Raw genomic sequence first — 17,328 nt, forward strand, 5'->3', positions numbered from 1 at the left:
CAGCATAAACCTCAACTGAATTATGTGCCTAAATATTCATGCCCCAAGGAAGGGTGAGAACCAAAAGGCTGGCTGGAGTTACAGAGGTGAGAGAAACACTTATGACCATAGAATCCAAGAGGGCTGAGTTTGGAAGGGACCCCTGGAGATTATCTTGAAATCCCTGCCCAAAGCAGAATCAACTAAGCAGGTTGCCCATGACTGTGTCCAGTTGGGTTGGGAACATCACCAGTGGCAGAGAAGCCACAGCCTCCCTGGGCAGCCTGTTCTATGGATGTTTGTGGTATCTGATCAGTTTTGCAGTAAGACCCTTCATTATGTTTAACTAGATTTTTTTGCATTTCCATTTGTGTGCTTTTTCTGTTGTCCTATCACTTGATACTGATATATGAAAAAGATTTTGTACAATGAAGATAGCAAAACACTGGAACAGGATGACCAGACAGGTGGTGAATGCCCCATCCCTGGAAACACTGAAGGTCAGGCTGGATATTGCTCTGAGCAACCTGATCTGGTTAAGAACCCCTCTTTCCAGGGAAGTTGTACTAGTTGACCTTCAAAGGTCCTTCCCACCCAAATTATTCTATGATTCCTATTGGAAATTCCATTAACTCCTTCTCAGTAGATAGATTCTGCATTGTTTCTAGTGCTGATCCTATTCAGACAGTATGGGATGTAATATGTCCAAACATGACACCACGATCCTGATTATGATGCTGCTGGGTATTCATGGTCAGCATATCTGCCTTATTGCCATTTAATTCTCATTCAGGAGGGACTGTGATGTTCCCTGGTAATTTCAGTGCACAGCTTTTGTCTTAATATGTACTGTAAACTCAGCAGGCAGTGTTAAAGTCATATGGAGTTCTACTCATGCAGCACAGAGAGGCCTTTGTCAAAAATTCTTCCCAGATAACAACTGCTGTGACTGGTATGAGTGAAATAAGGGAGAAAAGGGGAAAAGGTGTTCTGAAAGTGAGTGCTCTTTGTCATAAACTTAAATTCATAAATTAATTTATTTTCTTGGGAATTTAAAATCAGAAAAATACAGGCACACAAGTTGATATGGTTTGTAGATAACAACAACCTTTCTTTCTATCAGGTTTGAGCACTGAACACGTCTAAATAGTACTGAGAAAACTGAGTTAGAGAGTGTGCAAACAGTGTTACACAGATTGTATTTCTGCTTAAATAGGATATTTAGTTAACAGAAATAATTTTCCCATTTATTCACATGTGCATGAAGAAAAGAACATATAGAATTAAATCTGAAGGAAGCTCATGAGCTCCTGTCGAGCATTCAGCTTCAGTGAGAGTACAGGCCTGACTGAATTTCTTGACTGCTTATGGTCCTGGTTTATTCTGACTATTAACTCCAGAAAATTCTTTGTGGCTTTCCATGATAAAGCAAGAAATAGAAGCCTTGGCAACTCAGACTTATTAGATTTATGTTTGTTTTTTGTTCTGGATGAGCAATATTTTCATTTGCATTAGATTTTTGACAGCTACTTTAACAGCAACCCTTTGACATGTATTTTAAGTAAATAAATACTTGAAATCATAGCTAGAAATCATGAAGGTTTTATAATTTTAAGCAAATATAGCTGACAAAATTGCCATTATCTAACAATTAAGTTGCATAAATTATTAATTTTTAATAAAAAAATAAACTACTTGCTCTCTAATTAACTCTGTAATCAAGATTGTTCCAGTATATCATTATATCTCTTAAGATTTCAAATCCTAACTGGGTTTCAATTGGCACAGTATTAAAATAAATTTTTTTCAGTGAAATGTATAATTAATAAATGTGCAAGTTGCTCTCATGATTGTTTTCCATTAGCTAACTATACAAAAAGAATATGCCAAAGTATATGAAAAGCTGATTTAATGATATTTTTAAATTTGTGGAGCTGTCTCTAGTGTTCACTGAAAACCAGACCCTATATCATGCTTTAGTCCCATTGGTATGCATGAGCTGTAGTGGAACTTTGAAGAGATTTACCCCTTGGCCAAGACATTATTAAGTTCTCCACTGGGATTGCTTTAGAAGAGCAGCCTTGTATGAATCCTGGCAGAGGGATTTTTCCATGGAGCTTGATGGACTTAATCCCTTAAACCCTAATGAATGTCAAGTGAGTACAATGGATGCATAATTCCATAGGTGTTTTTGGAAACTTTCTCGAATAAACTCTAAATAATAATATAAGAGTAATAAAAAACCTGTGGTGAATCCACAGATTCATGTTCACATTGATTCTTTCCCATTTCCAAATTCCACTCTGCTGGCCAGTGGTCTACAAAATAATCCATGCGTGTGTGTATATATATACATATACACATACATATATATATATATATATATACATATACACATACATATATATATATATATGTATATATATATATATATATATATATATATATATATATATATACACGTGTGTGTGTGTTCATGTGTGAATCTGTGTATGTTTATAGATGCAGGTATAGATGTACACATGAGCCTTGGCTGGATAGTTAACTCCCATATCACTGTACCACAGTCACCAAAGAGACATTTCTTGCAAAGGTTTTGGTAGAAATTCCTTTGTAGATGGACCATTTGTAAATTGCAGTCAGGAGACTTTATCGACATGCAGATAGAGAAATGTAATTTCTGACAGATGCTCTGAAGTCCACATAAATTAAACAACATGTTTTAAGTGTTTTGGGACAGCTCTAAGAAATTTTGAATGGTCAGTTTCTCCAAAAGCCTGAATTAAAAAAAAAAAAAGTGCTCATAAATGTAAAATGTTGGTAACATATTTGGCCTGATATAAAGACACCATCCAATATGAACAGAGAAAACTCACCACAGCAGGAAGCATCCTGGTGACTACCCATGTGTTTATATGCCACTTACGAGAGGGCATTTGAGTAGTGATTATGAATAGAATTAATCTCTCAAAAACACCTATCTCTTGGAATTTATGTGGTCAAGCAAACAAAAACCAAATTGGCTGCCTGCTAAGTGTCCTCCACAGAACAGAAGGAACCCTGTATTATGAACAGAAACTATAACTGACTACCCAAAATTTTAAATGCTGAGATTTATGACAATTTCTTGAACATTCAGTCTTGTGGATACTGAAATAAAATGGATATAAAATTCTAATTTTATTTTACATCTACTCATATCATACCACCAACAAGCAAAATTGATCACAACTCCCTATATATACATAGATACATATATTTCCTCTGCTTTCAAGGATAGTAAAATTTATTTTATGAAGGTGAACACAATCTGGCACTTGGAAGCAGGATAAATAATGTAGAGCATTATTATTCAAACTCATAGTGTTATACTCTTTTCACTGGAGGGTTTTTTGCACAAGTGTCTTGTCCTGATGTCTGTGTCAGCTGTTTGCCAAGGGGTAGCATAAATCTGATATTCTGAAGGCTGACTTCTATATGTGCAGGAAAGCCGTGGCATTAAATGTCTGTGCATTTCAAGTATAAATTATTTGATTAATATATTTTCAGAGAAGTCCCTCAAAAATACCTAGGGTATTTTCTTTAGAAAGCTCAGTCTCAAAGGAGTGATAGACCCCCAATGAGGGTTTCTTCATTATGCTGTGTATAAAAACAATGCACAGCAGTAGCTGAAAGTTGAATATTTGACCTCAGTGGAGAAAAAATAGTGTGTAAAGATATGTGCAGCAGCACTTCCCTGTGACACCAGTGGTACAGATGTGTATTGTAGAAAGAAACATGTATGAAGTGTGATTTGTAATTAACTTTGGGCTTTGAGAAGGGAATAACCACTGCACAGTTCTGGGGCAAACCTATGAGGAAAAGCAGAAAATAAAGACTGCTTGGTTCATCTCTAACTCCTGCTTAAGGTGACTTTCTGCCCTGGCATTTTATGGTATTGAGGCAGAAATACAACCCTTGTTGTGGGTGACCCATTTACAGGAACCTGTGTCCCCAGCCTCAGACTGGGCTGGAGTGAGCTCAGGGCTTATCTCAATGCTGAGTTTTAGTATCTGTTTCTCTTGCACAGGTTGCCTAATAAAAGGATGTAGTGTTTCCCACAGTGAGGAATTTCTGAGTTATTTCTGTAGGTTACTAAATTAATTCTTTTTATGTAACTGCTAGTGCTTCTTTTCAGTGAGGTTAAAATACAAGTTTCTCATTCAATGATTTTTTTTTTTTTTTGCTTAGGCTTTGTACATAGTGTGATGTTAATATTTGTACCACAGTGTGGACTAGTTGCAGAATTATCATTCTTCGAGTTCCTTGCTTTCATGGTTTGTAAATCAGCATCAGTAGAAAATTAAATAAATAAATAAACATATTTATCAATATATATCTGTCTCTATCTCAAAATACTTGACAGAAGTGGTTGCTTCTTTATGCTTTGGTTTCTCCCACCAGAGCTACACTTTGCAAGCCTGTTGATCTGTACTTCCTGTAATAAGGATTTCCTCTGTGTGGCCACTCTGTTTCAGTAGAGACATACATAACCAGAAATAAACTCCATATGGATGTTTTCTGTTTTTCTTGGAAGCTCAGCTTCAAAACACTAATATTTGAAGAAATATTATGTTGGCAGTACCACACTGATTTGTTGATGAAATATGTAGCCCCAGAACCAAAATCAAAATGTTATATAATCAGAATTCTTAGTGAAAGACCATTCTCTTTTACTTGTATTCATATACCATTCAAAAATACTAAGAACTACTTGAAAATTTAAAATTATACAAAATTACTCTTTATTCTTTCTCACTTTAATGTTAAAATTGCACTTTAAATAAGCCCATTCTTATTTAGGAATTTGGGTCTAGGCCTTTCACTAAAAAATGGGTGACTCAGTTTTTAATCAGCTCCAGTAAATTCATATCGTGCTATAATTGAAAAGTAGAATCAGTGATGACAATTTAAAATTCATTAACAGTCAGTGAAAAAATTCAATATAATCACAAGCAAATTGTTTTTTCATTTGTTTTGTGGAGTTGTGTAAAACTGCCTTTTGGAAAAATTATTTGCTGGCTAATATGGGAGAAGATCATAAATCTTAGCACACCCTCTTATGGCAATGTTGATGAATCAGTGCTAGCATTAATTACTATGCTTGAATACTTTTAATCCCTGAGAGTCAAAATTTTATATAAATCATCTTTTGTGTAAAACCAAATTGTTTTGACTCTTGGTGGACTTTGTGTTGTTGTCCTGGTGTTACAATCAGTGCACATCGTGTATACCTCTAGATAGTTACACTTGTAAAAGATGAGAAAGTTCCATTTTAAAGTGTAGTACTTGTGTTTTTTATTACAGTTTATGAGATTTCATAAGACAATCCATTTCATAATTTGCTATTTCAGTCTCTATGCAATGGTTTGAGTTGACAGTGAAACATATAAAACTCCCATTATGTCCTCTGTCCTAGAAAAAACTGTATTCAGAGAGCTCAAACTTTAGCAGGACTTTATTAGTTTAGTGTTGGCAAGTCAGAAAGTTATCAGAAGCTAAGAGATTAAATACTAGTAAGTTTTCTGCCTACCTTCTTGATATAAAAAACCAAACAAAACCATAGGGCTGAATACATGTGCTATGACCTCTCCAGGGTCTATGTGAAAAGGACTTTTTTAGGGAAAGTGATGCTAAGCAAAAAGACCAGACGCTGTTATTCTTGGATAATGCTAATTAGGTAAGATTTAACATGTCTCTCAGAACTACAAAAAGTCTTCCTTTACTCTCCTTTTATGATTAACTCTGATATTTTAGGCTTGCTAGTGGCTACTCTTCCATAAGTTCATGTTCTCTTTTGCTTTGAACTTTTTAACATTTTCCCTAACAGAGTGAGAAGCTTCCTCAAAGTTCTTTAGCAGTCAGAACTTTTTGACGTTTTAACCTAAGATGAGCTAGAGAAACCAGTGCTAAAAGAAACCAGCACAAAGCAGTGAGCTGACATGGTAACATGCTTTATCTCAGATTTTGATTGACTGTGTTAATTCAAGGTCAATGCAGACTATTAATGCCTTCAAGTCAATAAAATTTGACCCATTCAACATATACATAAATGATTTTCCATTATACTGAGAATTCAAAATGTTTGTATGAATCAGTGGTTTGTTGCAGCTTTTAAGCAGAAGATGATACTACTGATTCAACCCACACTGATAATGATCTAACTATGAAAATTAGCTGATGTGGAATTTTTAAAGTCTCAGAGAGCACAAAATTTGCATGTCTAAACTGAGTGTTTATTGCTAACTATTTTGAAGATATTCATACCACTAAACTGAGTGTTTATTGCTAACTATTTTGAAGATATTCATACCATATTCCAAACATACTTAAAGCCCTCCTGTTAGTACCTCTATAATACATTTCATGTGTTAACTTGTGCATTGTTCTATGTGTAATTCTAGTGAAAAGTGGTAAAGGACTGCTCGTTTTACAGATTCTAATACCTTCTCATGGGAAGCAGAGTCGGTGCAGTTTATTACAGGTATATCTATATGAGGACCCCACTATATGACACTAGATCTGTGATACCAATTTAATACAAAAATTGAAAGCTCTAACCCTCTGGTGCTCATGTACATCTCTTTTAATTTGTTCTTTTGTCAGCTCTCTTCTGTACTTTGAAAAGATTCTCTCTCCCACTCTGGATTATTCCCCAGTTTCTGTAGCTGTGCTCTTCATCTGGATTGTCATTAGTTGCCAGAATTTGGATGCAGCAAGTCCACTTAGATTAAGGCAGTACTCTGAGCACAAGGGTAACCATTATCTTTGAAGGAATGGATGATCCACTTAATATAAGGTTCAAGACAACACAGAGCAATTAAAAGGACATATTAATTATATGAGCCATTGAGAATGTAATGAACTGCAAAGTCATGGTGCCTTGGAAGACAAATTTCTCAAATTCATGTCTGGTAATTAGAGGACAAGTCCCTTCTTCTATTTGTATTATCAGGCGGCATTTCTGATTCCACAAGATCTTTTCATAGTGCTTAAATTCCCTGAGTAATACTCAAAACTCACACCAGATTAACATTCTGTGTTTTGTTCTTCATTTCATTTGTCTCAGCAGGATAATGAATGACTGAAATAATTAGTGAATCCTTTTGCCTTTGCAGTAAAAGCAGCACGATCTCTACCCTGTGTACAAAGAACATCCATCAAAATGAGTGCAATGGCCTTGACAGGAAGAAAGGCCAGCTGCAGCCTGGCATGTCCAGCCTTCCTGCTCATGTCAGCTGCATACCAAAGTGAGTATTTCTGGAAATGATCCACAGGAGAGAGAATTGTGGCTCCCCAGCCTCCAAGTGCAGGATTAGGCGCTGTGAAAGGGATGTCTGGGCTCCCCTGGGTGACACAGTTGATGCTGGTCACTGGGTGGGACAGGTAGCCCCATAAACACATCTGCAGAACAAGGATCTGCCTCTGAAGCATTTGCAGATGAAAAATAATGCTGGCCTCAGTATATCAGATGGTGATATGTAAGGAGTAATTGCTATGTTAAAGCAGTATCTAAAGAAAATGCAGGAGAAAATGAAACCCCAAGCCTGAGGCTGTTCTATTAGAGGTTTTTTCTCAAGAATCTTCATTCTGGAGCAGACCACTCAAAAAATCTAACTGTTATAAATGAAGTACAAGATAAAGCACCATTAAGCCGTAGTCTCTGATAAGATTAATACTTCATGGGAGGTATGTTAGGATTAATGCTTAGAAATTGGCAGAGCTGCCTGGTTCATTTGGCAAATTTGGAATGCCTCCTTTTGTGACAAGAAAAATTTAAAGAGAGTTCAAGTGACAGGTTGCTTTATTCTCATTATGGCATTCTTTTTTTGTAGAAATATCTTTCTGCGTAATATTTAAGCTAGTATTTATGCATTTTGGAACAAATCTAAAGATAGGCAATTAACTGATGGTTTGATTAATTAGCAGTTAGTGCTAGGGGTGAGAAGTTCTTGGCATGGTAAGAGACTTTCAAGTTTTTCTAGTTTCATAAGTAAATGTATTCTTGCATGAACTAGCACCTTCTCAGAAAGAGTCTAATACTCTGTGTGCACCTGGACATGTTTTGTTGTATGTATTATTAATCATGGAATATCAAATTACTTGCTCTGGAAAGACTTGTTTTCTCCCTACAGTTTGGTTTGGCATTTTTTTAGGGCTTATTCTTTCATTGCATACATCCCCTCAAGGTTATTCTTTCAGGAATCTGTGTACCAGAAAATAAAAGCCTTCATGGAAGTTGCTGAGGAGAGAAATAGAGGCAAGTGTTTTGCAACATGAGATCTGGGAAAGAAATATAGGTGAACAGGCAAGTCATATTATGTCTATGCAGATGTCTCCTTAATGGAGAGCTGTTTTCCTGATGTTTTTATGATGTATAGATTAATTCAGTGGCCAATGAAAATATTTCCCTCTTAAACTGCCAGATTAGTGGACTCCTGCCTCTGAAACTGTGTTCTAAAGCCTTTCTGGTCTGAAAATATGTGCTTATTAGTTGTGTTTCTCAGGTAGAAGAAGATTCTCCATCACTGCTGCCAATGTATTCCTGCATTATTTCATTCACTACTGCTCCTCCCTATTTCATTCACTGTGGTTCCTGCCATATAGCCCTTCTGTCCATGAATTCTTGTCTGATCAATCAGGGATGGGCTGGTAAACAAACATCTGTGTATGTGTCTCTCACAAGCCTTTGGCTCTGGTTTTGCAGAAATCCTATTATTATGCACAATGAGTATCACTACAGCTTGTATGTACAGTCCTGAAAGAAAACCTCACAGACACAGCATCTTGGACAAAGTGCAAAGCTGAGGACAAAGAACAAAGTTGAGTGGCTCAAGTATTGTCAGTATCAATGGTCACAGATCTGTGTAATATCTGTTACACATTGCAGTGTGTAATGGGAACAGTTAAACAGGAATTACCCTGTTTGAAAGGGGTCTGAAAGGTAGTGGTGGCTAAAACCTAGTGAACATATCATTATGTTAAAATGGTTCTTCTGAGCTATTCCTTGTGCTGAGGTGGGTAGGTTGGGAGGTTCCTTATACCTTTTTCATAAATTTGGGATTTTTTTGTAATGGCATTCTTGTACTGAAGCTGGGAAGGAAGGAAGGAAGTAGAGTATCTGCAGCAGTGGGAGGTGGTGGATGAAGAGCTGCAAAGGCTGGTGGCTCCAGCCCTCTGACTCGGGTCTCTGTGGAACTGGTGGCTGAAGAGGGGTCAGTCTATCACCCATTCTTTTACCCACCATCATAAATGCATCAAGAAGTCTTTAGTCAAGTAATAGGTAATAGAATTTTTGAGAAACAGTTACGACTTCTGATAGGAGACACGTGTTCATCTGAATAAATAAATGGCAGATTTCAGAGAAGTGGGTTCAGAGTATTGCAGAGCACAACAGGACAATAACCAGATTTCCTGAAAATGTATGGAGATACGAATGGGAGCCACCACTTCTGCAGCAGGGAGTTTGTTTCTGTTTACAGTGAAAATACTGTTAACAATATTGTTTAATAATAACAATAATAAATTTAATAGTTATAATATTGTTTAATAATAACATTTACTGACAGTTCTTTTAATAACAATTTGTATGTTCTTTGTGGTATATTTATATGTTTACATTTTTAACTGATGAATCAATTTTTTTTTTTCTTTCATGATTCTGTCTGACTACAAATATATTGTATAAGATATTTATTTCAGACTGCTAAAAAGCAAGGCTGGCAGTGAGTAAAAGGTGCAAAAATTTGCTTAGGAGTATCATGTAGTGTGAGAAAGAGTCCCCAGTAGGAAAAAATAATACCTATGAAACATATGTTTGTGCTTGATAAGTAAAAAAGAATTGTTTTTTCAGTGAGTCACTCTTCTTCACAAGCTTGTGAGTGACAGAAGTTTCATGGTTATGATGTAAAATCCAGAGCTTTCAAACTATTTGCTGCAAAAGAGGAAATTCTGCAATTCCTTTTTTTTTTTTTTTTTCCAGCATAGTTATCAGCAGCACACAGTTCAATTATCATGGGCAGTATATAAAACAGTTACTTTCTTGGAATTATCTTGAGCACAAATGTAATAATTCCTCTGGAAAGCAATTACAAATTCTCAGTATTGAATCATTCCATTTTGTGAATGAGAAGCAACTTGTGAAGTAAAAACACCTCTGAAAGAGCTGGTCTCAGATCTATTCATATGGCTTGGTCCAACCTTTAGTGAAGTCAGTGAGAAGTCTCTGGTTGAGACTCTCAGAGAACTATATACAACAATGTGCATCTCTACTAAGTATTTCTGCAAAAAAGGGGTTATTTGTGAGAAGAAAAAGGAAAATGGGTACTATAGAAGGAAGACAATGAGTTCATAAAGAGCATAATGTAATAAGACAAGGAAACACCAAAACAATTCCAGCATTTCAGACCTATGGAGCAGGACACTGTATCCTGTCTATTCCTTTCAGGGTAATCTGTTCCATTTAACTTGGTGGCACATGGCATTAGTTCTCTTGTAGTTTGGTCACTTTGTCTGTTTCACAGTATCCAAGCAATTTTTCCTAAGGATTGATGGGATATTCTGGAGGTGACTACCCATCCTTAGAGCATGTATGGATACTCTCTCACACTCTGCATAATTCCTAGGGGACATTGTAGACATTCCATGTTGTAGATGGAAAGGAAATTTGGTCTTAGACACAGGCTAAAGGATGTATTAATCATGGGGTGTGGCAAGCACATTTCTCTCCCTCTCAGGATTTTTCATAGAGGTGCACAGAGAGAAATGAAAGAGAAAACAATTTCTATTTCTGCTCCTTGTTTTTCCTATGTGGAATGTGTTTGGGGAATTGTTTACCTGGGGTGATTGCTTGATTGGATTCTGGTGAGGATTGTTTGAGCCTGATGGCCAATCCAACCCACCTGGGGCTGGACTCTCCAGAGAGGGTCACGAGTTGTGTTAGAGTCAGAGAAAGTAGTATGTAGTTTTAGTATCTTCCTTTTATATAGTATATTAATGCATTTTAGCATAGTTATAATAAATAAATAATTCAGCCTTCTGAATTAAGCCAGATATTGTCATTTCTTCCCATTGGGTTTGCCTGCATTTACAATAATGGGGTACAACAATGTCATGCAAATTCTGTGCTGGCAAAGTGATTGGAGTGACTTGTGTGTTGCCCACTTTACTTGTAAGAGTTGGCCACATACCTCAGGCTAATCCTGCCTTCTTTGAGCAGCAGCTTCTATTCAGGCATCACAGTGGTTCTATTTCCTGATGTTCCTAGGAAAGATGATTAACTCACATCCCTGAGTGGGAATCTTTGGACAGTTCAGGCCATGTGTTTGCTTTCCTAATTGTTGATCTTGCTGAGTGACAGTAAAAAGGTTTAAACTGTCCTGCCCTTATTTCTTACACTTTAGCAAACCTGAAAATGGAGCTGTTTTCTATTTTCAGCTTCAATGATCAAACTGTTCAATAACTTGAAGTTGTGCCATCTCTTTCTGATTTATTGTCCCTTAGTTTCCTTGAAGGTAATCAGTGCTTATTGTAGAAACTGCAGAATTAGTGTGGTTGACATTGTAAAATTGCTTAGGAAAATTACTGAAGTCAATGGGCTCTATTTCTGATGTCCTTTACACAGGCAAGTGCTGTTGGCTCACTAACCTGGGCATGGTAGGAAACAGAAAGCTTCCTTACCTTCCTGAGTGAATGTCCTGTGCAGTCATTTAATGGAGATTTTTACCTGTTTTCCTGATGGTTACATATGAAAGCTATTGCTTTGTCATTTCCTTGCTGACACAAAGTATATCTTTAATTAGGATTTTAAATAAAATGCTAAACATTAGAGGTTAGTAAAAAAAAGTTCTGGGACATGTTGGTGAACTAGAAAATTGAGATATATGGTGTCATCTTTAACAATTGCATTCCAAAATGTAAAGTATTCCAAACTGTAAAGGATAGCTACACAGTTGATGCAATCAAGCTTTTCCAATGTAATGGTATTTTTAACAACATTTGGGGCCTAAAATTGACATAGCTGTAATTAAAGTTCTGCATGCTCATCTACCATGGCATGCACACATCTGTTATTAAGTCTGCTTTACCAAAAAGCTGAAGAAATACACTCTGAAATACATTTCTTTCTAAAGTCAAATATATTTATTCCAAGTAGGGAATATCAGACAGCTCCTGCAAGGAATATTACTGGAATTGGCAAATTAAACAATGTACCTAAAACTTTTATTTTATTTGTTAGCTACAGGTCATCATTCACCTGTATGTTTTTTTCTGCTGCATTTATAAAACTGTTATTAATATGATAGGAAGTCCTATTCTGCTTATGGTATCTGAAAGAAAATAGTGCTCATAGTTTGAATGTATTTCTGTATGTAATCTTTCTGTAACTTTGTATCTCTTACTTCATTGCCTAGTTTTCAGAAATGTTCTGTCCCTTTCCATTTCACATTTTCTTTGCTATGTCTTCTTTCTTATTCAGCATAAATAACCATTATGTTCTGCAGTCATCTAACTTCATTTCTATTAGGAATTAATACAATATACCTCCAGGCTGTCTTCTCACTAGCCAGAAAATAAAGGAGCCTGGCTTCAGATCCCAATGAATCATTCCTTTTTGGGGGAAATACAAAGTGCAGTTCACTGAAATTCCATTAAAATCTTAGATATCCATTAAAAGTGGAAGTGCAAGTGTAATACATTTAAATGCAGAATGGAAGACAGACTGGGCATATGAAAAATGAATAAGCACTTACAGAAATTATTGTGCTCATTTCTAAAACCTCTGAAGGTTACTCTGGAAGAGCTCCAAATGTTGTGACCACAACCACCTCTCAGTTTTCAATACTGTGCTCTGTCACAGCCATGAACTGGAAATGGGGAAACTCACTTTTAGAATGGCCCTGTTGTAGCCTAAATGTTGCATCACCCCAGGTAGTCATCTTTGCTCTGGGTTGGTCCCTTTACTGTTACCTCCAGCTCCTTCTTTGTACTGGAGATGCTATCTTAAAGTTTTAAGATTTCATTATTATTTTTTTGCAAAAAAAAAAAAATCTGAAATATAATTTCTGTTTTCTTTCCTATCTGTGAGCATCAGACCAGTTATATTTGTCTGCATTAGTTTCTTGTTCCCCTCCTTTATAAAGGTGCTGCAGTTCTGTAAGTGCCCCAGTAGAAACTCTCTAAGATATACCAGTAAGATTTCAGCTTCCCTTTCCATATGGTTGATAGATTTATTTTTACAACTGGAATTTTAGTCTTCTGTTCAAAGTGGATCTTTCAGTATTCTAAGGTGCTAATTCAAACAATAATAAACTTTTCTATGGTCTTTTCTAGTTCCTTACACCTGCTAAGAAAATTTTTGATGACTATGAGGCAGGGAAAGTGAAGAGATAGAATGCTGATCACTTAGAGGAAAAGATTTTGCTAAGTTGAAGCATTTTGCTCAATCTTGAAGCATTTAGACCAAAACTATCAAACAGATTTCTTTCTCTCTGTCCTGTCAATGGCAAATGTATTGAAGTGACTGGAGGTTGGCAGTAATTATGCCTATAGAAATTTCTAATATATATATACACACACACACATATATATGTAATATTTTATTCAACATTCATTTAATATAATTTTAAGTTGCAAGATTGACTCTTATTTGTCAAAATGAAGACTCCTTTTTAGTGCAAAAGCACAAAAGAAAACCAGTGTTTCTAGGCCTGAATTTATCCCATCCTGACATGGAGATCTAAAATAGTTCAGATGAATCATGGCAACTAGTGCATAGAGCACATGAATCCCTCATGGTATCTTTCAGTAGCAGATTGCATACAACTAAATTTAGATGTCTAAATGTAGGAAAGCAATTCAAACGTCTTTCCATGTCTTCAGCCTATCTCTCCTTTGCTGCAGAGGGGCAGCAATTTGCTTCTGCACCTTGGAGATGGTGTTTGCTCTGCCCACTGCCCAGGACTGGGGGATTGGCCTGAAGCTGTGTCAGGGGAGGTTTATGTTGGGTATCAGCAAAAGGCTCTTCACCAGAGGGTGGCTGGGCACTGAACAGGCTCCCAGGGAAGTGGTCCCAGCACCAGCCTGGCAGAGCTGAAGAGGCCTTTGGACAAGGCTCTTGGACACAGGAGTCTCGGTGTGACTCTTGGGGATGGTGCTGTGCAGGGCCAGCAGCTGGACTTGATGATCCAACTCCACTTATTCTGTGATTCTGCGAATATCTGCTGAATGGTGTGAGAAGAAAAGAAACAACACGCAGCAGCTCCTCCCCAGTTCAAAGTTACTTCAAAGAAATTATCACCTATAACTAACACACTAAAATAGAATGTAATGAAATAAGCCTGTCCTTACTCTTTGTTCTGTAGACAAGCTTTGATTGTAATATTGAAATAATGCTTTATTTAATACAGGACCTTGTTATTTTATGTGACATTTTAATCAAACATGCTAAGATGGAAATGGAAAGATTTTAAATAATTATGTTTAATTACTTAATCATAATTTAATCAAAATCATCTTCAATAGTAATGATTATCATTGTCAGTCCTTTTTTCACAGATATATATATCATATTAGTATGAACCGTGATTACTATGCTCATACTATATAACATATTAGTATGAACCTTGATTACTATGCTAATTTTCTCTATTAAATCAGCACTAAGTAAGTGAAGAAGCATCTCAAATCCTTTAAATTTACTGGTTATATCTTCAACTAATGTTATGAACAATCACAAACCCTCTAGCTTTATAAATCAATTCTGTGTATTAACCTGTTGTTGATGAACTAATGGCCAGTCATGCATCAATACATTCATGTATATACATTAATCTCTAGCATGTACTGTCTTTTCAGTTAGAAGCATTTAAACCCAACAAAAGACTTGAAAGGGTTTGAGTCCCCTTTTAGATGTTGGCTGAGTCACCACGCTCAGGTTGTGTCTGTGCTGCAGCTGCTGGAGCAATGCCTGAGCAGCTGGAAATGGGCACTGGAAGCCAGCGAGCTGCTGGATCCTGGTGGATTATTTGGTTAAGAGAAGCTGCTCAGTGAGAAAATAAACAAGGGCAGTGATGAACCCCTTCAATTTTGCTCACTTTCTTAGGGATTATTGTTGAAAAATCTTTTAGGCAGCACAGCTGAAGTTCAGTTTCAAAGCAGAAGCAATGTTTGGGTCATGGCACTTTCTACATTTTCTGATTGATCCCATTCTGAGCCCTACAGCTGGAGTCACTCAGACCCTCAAAAAGGGGCCCCAGTGTCCTTTGGTTGCACAGAACAAAATTCAATTCTCATTTCCACAATACTGATACAAATCATTATTAAGATGGCAGAAAGACACAAGTTATCATGGTTAAAAGTTTTGCCTACTGACAAACAACACTTGATTTTATACTTTTCCAACACGGAAAAAGTCTTAGTGCAAGCATGGACTAGGCAGCATAATCAGGGTGACATACAGTGTGTGTCACTAAATAAAGTGTTAGTCACTTTTTAATTTTATTCTGGAGTGTACATAGAAGATACACTGCAATGTTGACATCCAGTTTTGAAGCTTAAGTCTCATATTTAAGGTCAGAAGAAAACTGCACAGCTGTGGCTTTATCCCTTTAAGTGAGAATGCCTAAAACCAATAATCACAGACATTGATCACCTCATAATGGTGAAAAAGGATTTGAGGATTGATCTAGATGACTTCAAGAGGGTCCTGTGCAACCAAACTGATCTTGTGGTGAATGAGATGGTTGAGGACTTTAGGGTCTATGATTTTCTTACTAAATGATGTGATGTAGTGCTACCCCAATGTAGTAGTGATGTGAGCTACCCCAGTGACCATGGCAGCTACACAGAGCTGTCAGTGTTTGTTCTTCTTTACACCTGCAGCAGCCTCTCAGGCTGTACTCAGAGAGGTCTGAGTGAAAACAGAAGGGCAGGAAGAGGAAGGCCAAGTGATAGGGAAACAGCAATGGTCGTTTGCTGGAATTGTCAGTGATTGCTTAACTGGAAAAAGCTCTCATATGGAAAAAGCACTTCTGAGTTTGCTGAAGCTGAAATTCTTACGCTTCTTCAGCTTTGGGGAACAAAAAATCTTGGATGCCACCAGGATGCCTCAGGAGCAAGACTCACTGACTTAGAGATCCAGAGAGAAGCAGCTGTCACCTGCCTTGGTGCACAACAGGTTGGTCATGTTAGTTCCTGACCTTCCTGCTGTAGCACATAGCCTTACATCCACTCTCCTTCTGAGGTGTCCAAGCCCCACCATCTCCCTTCCTCCTCACTATTCCATGCTTACTCAACACTTGAACCAGTAATCAGTATTGGGGCAGAGGGACAGGGTATGCCTATACTGTTTCCTAGCAGCTTTACCAGGTTGGTTCTTGATTTTTAGAATATTCTCTTAAAAACGTCACCATACAAGGTTGTGGTCATTCAACAGGAGAGCGTCCAGAGGAGGCAACAAGCCTGGTGAGGGGCTTGGAACACAAGCCCTACGAGGAACGTTTGAGGGAGTTGGGGTTGTTTAGCCTGGAGGAGGCTCAGAGGTGACCCTACCACTCTCTACAACTTCCTGAAGGGAGGTTGTAGACAGGTGAGGGTCAATCTCTTCCACCAGGCAGCACCTGGCAGAACAAGAGGACACAGCCTCAGCTACATGAAAAAAGGTTTAGATCGGATATTAGGAAAAAAATTTAACTGAAAGAATAATAAAATACTGGAATTGTCTTCCTAGGGAGGTGGTGGAATCACCATCTCTGGATATGTTTACAAAAAGACTGGATTTGGCACTTGGTGCTATAGTCTAGTTGTGGTGTTAGGGCATAGGTTGGACTTGATGATCTTAGAGGTCTCTTTCAACGTCATTATTCTGTGATTCTGTGAAAAATATACATTCATTTCCTTGGAGCAGCTTTTTATATTAGATCTGTCAGGATCCACTGGCATTAATGGAATTCTGTAGGTTCAGGCCTCCACTAGAAGAGAATAGTAATATCAGCACAGAACAACTTATACCTCTCTTTACCTTTGTGTGTATTTTAAAGAAAAGGGAAGAGAAATGAAATAATGCAAACATCCTGGAATGGTCCATACTTGGCTGCTTTGCACCTCTTCCCAGCTTTTTATGGTCAACAAATCTACAATAATATTGGTTCAGAGAAAACAAATAGCTGATATAATTTCCCTATCAATTCCTTGACTATATTTTCTATTTTATTCTCCTGTGTAGAGTTTATGCTGTTTGTGATTAAAAACAAAACAAAACAAAAAAAAAAAAAAAAAAAAAAAGAAAATCACACCCAAGAGATTCATATT

The 17,328-nt window shown here is 37.0% G+C and overlaps 1 long non-coding RNA gene across 1 annotated transcript in view; it reads left to right on the forward strand.

Annotated features, from left to right (window-relative positions):
- Positions 1-16,594, forward strand: part of LOC146766163 (uncharacterized) — a 61,316-nt gene extending 44,722 nt beyond the window's left edge. Inside the window, exon 4 of the long non-coding RNA XR_014958290.1 lies at positions 7,137-16,594. This is a non-coding gene — a long non-coding RNA (uncharacterized LOC146766163). The remainder of the gene's footprint in view (positions 1-7,136) is intronic.
- Positions 16,595-17,328: the final 734 nt, after the last annotated feature.

This window comes from Lonchura striata, chromosome 13 (genome assembly GCF_050655825.1).
Source record: "Lonchura striata isolate lonStrDom1 chromosome 13, ASM5065582v1, whole genome shotgun sequence".
NCBI classification, from domain to species: Eukaryota; Metazoa; Chordata; class Aves; order Passeriformes; family Estrildidae; genus Lonchura; species Lonchura striata.